Consider the following 2,653-nt stretch of genomic DNA (forward strand, 5'->3'; position numbering starts at 1 on the left):
TCTGGGGGGCACCCCAACCCATTGGCTAACTCGTAACTCGAACCAACAAGGGTTTGGTCGAAAAGTTTGTTGAATCTTGAAAAATATTATAATTTGATCTTTTGAAATCTCGCTTGGCATACTCGAATAGTATCACCTCTTTATACATGTTTGGTTCCAGATCCGAGTGGGTGTTAGATGGATGGCGGAAATAAGTGGAGCACTACAGTCGTGTTATTATTTGGGTTGACGGAGGGTCAACCCCAAATGTCTCAACTTGATCGGGATGTGAAAATAGCTCATGAGAGCTCCTGTATCCTTCTTATGTGTTAAATTCCTATTTGTGCACTTGAATGAATTGTCATGTTTAAAGTTGCTATTAAACACGTTATTTGATTGATTGGTGTTACGTGCTTGCTTGTTTGTTTTTTTGGCCTCACTGAACGTTCGCTCATTCCATTAAATTTCTTTTTTCTTAACAAGTTTTGGACGTGGATTGGAGGACCTAGACTAGCGATTTGGTGAAAATTAGTATTTTTGTATTAACTTTTGGTAACTCTTAAAGTGTAATTTTGTTACTTCTGGATGATGGATTGCAATGATAACATTTACCTTAGAAGTTGTGACATGGGTATTTGAAATACTTCTCATTTAGTCGTTGAATGTTTCGTGACTCTATATTAAGTTTGAACGAATACGTGAGTCCTGACGAGAATTAGGCAGGCGTCCCGCCGATACCTTAGGGTTCGCCCTAGGGAGAGGTAGCGACGTCACATATGCACTAATGTGTAGTTAACGTATATTTATTATATGAAACGAAACAATATTTAATAGCAATTGCATTTTTACAATATTAAGGTAGAAATAAATTGGTTGAAATAAAACATAACACTTCAATATGCATAATTGTCGGTGTTTCTTTTTTCTATTCTAAATTTGACTCACACATTTCAATGTTATCATTGTCTTTATCAGTATAGTCCTTCCCTTGAGAAATTGATGAGACATTATTACATTGATTTATCGAAGAAACATATGAGGGTTCTGGATGAACATTATGGATCCGGAAAGAATAGATAAAAAAAATTGAATCAGTGCAGTCTCTGTGGCAATCTCTTTGAAAAATCACGGATGGATACGTAATGTTAAGATAGAAATGCACTTAAAATCACGGATGGAACCAAATATGCACTTATAATATAACGCTAGAATTTAAGATAGAAATAGTATAACATGACTGGTTCAATTTTGCAGATATGTGCTACGACGCTAAGCGGCGGCAAGTTTTACACTTCAAGGCTTCTTGAAGAAAATTTAATCGCTCACAACATTACTCATAAGGATTTCTAAAGTTTCTCAAGAGCTCTGGAATGTCATAACCCAACATATTGTCCACAGCCTGAATCAGCTTAGGCTTCATCTTCTCAAAATCATCAATTTTGTACCCACTTTTTAGGACCTCCCTAAAGTGCTCCACCCTTCAAAAATCTCCTGCTGATAGATGAAACTCTCTTTGGACCTTTGAGAATACATCCTCCAGATTATCAATCAGTAGCTATTGAGTTTTGGCTTTGTCCATCAATGAAGGCATCTCCTTTTTGAGATGGCTCATTATGGAAGCATGGATTTTAGCAGCTCGTGCACGTTTAACCAACTCATTGATCCGTCGGTCACAAGCTTTTTTAGGAATTTCCATCAAGTCCATGAGAAGGTCATCTTGCTCTTTCTAAAAAAGATCCTTTCCAATTGGACCTACTGCTTCTTCATTAACTGGCTTGTCATTGAACGAGCCAATATAGACACGCACCACCTTTGGGGTATTCAAAATTTTCCCAAGAGACCACATTAATACACCATATACTCTCATCAATTACTGCATGTCTACTTGGTCAGCTTTGTTTAAAACAACACGTATCTTGTCATCATTACCACGTAAAGACGAGATGACACGTTTAAATTCATCGCTGGTATCTAGTTTGTGTGGGTCAAAAAACAGGAGTATCATATCACATTTTTGCAGCAAACCATGAGATAACACCGGTAAAATCATAACTATGCTGTGTCCAATGCTTTTCCCCAGACAAAACCCCAGGAGTGTCCACAAAAGTAATATGTTCAAGCAGAGGATGTGGCATTTGGGAACACTCAAACTTGGACAAAAAGGCTCCTCCAAAAGCTGTTAAGCCAGTAAATAGCTTCTCTGCATGAACAGCAATGGTGTTGCCAAGAACGCTTCTCTCATCTGGTCTAGACATGACAACAATAAAACGATCAGTAGTTAGTTCTAATCCAATATGAGCTCCTGGATAACTACACCCAAGCAAGTGTTTGACCGTTAAGCAATGATTGATCATATGTGTATACATCGAAATGAGTAGTTCAATTAGACAACATATCTTTAGAATCATGTACGAGACTTAATTACATTTTCTTTTATTGTTGAAATGATGTATTTTTCGACATATTTAATTGAGCATTTACAGATGTTTGACAATGACAAGAAAAAAAAATCTTATGCAGAACAATGCTAGAATATTTTAGTTTTACACCAATTTTATGAATCAAGTTTAGAAAGGAGTAATTGTAAATAACTTTTTGTGCATAAATTTTATAAAAAATTTCTGTTTCATTTGTTCTTTTAAACAAACACAAAAAAAAAAAAAATCCAAAAAAT

At 35.9% G+C, this 2,653-nt stretch overlaps 1 pseudogene; it reads right to left on the bottom strand.

The window, feature by feature from the left end:
- Positions 1-1,309: 1,309 nt before the first annotated feature.
- LOC113718069 (EH domain-containing protein 2-like) lies at positions 1,310-2,333 on the bottom strand (annotated as a pseudogene).
- Positions 2,334-2,653: the final 320 nt, after the last annotated feature.

This window comes from Coffea arabica, chromosome 11e (genome assembly GCF_036785885.1).
Source record: "Coffea arabica cultivar ET-39 chromosome 11e, Coffea Arabica ET-39 HiFi, whole genome shotgun sequence".
Taxonomy (NCBI): Eukaryota; Viridiplantae; Streptophyta; class Magnoliopsida; order Gentianales; family Rubiaceae; genus Coffea; species Coffea arabica.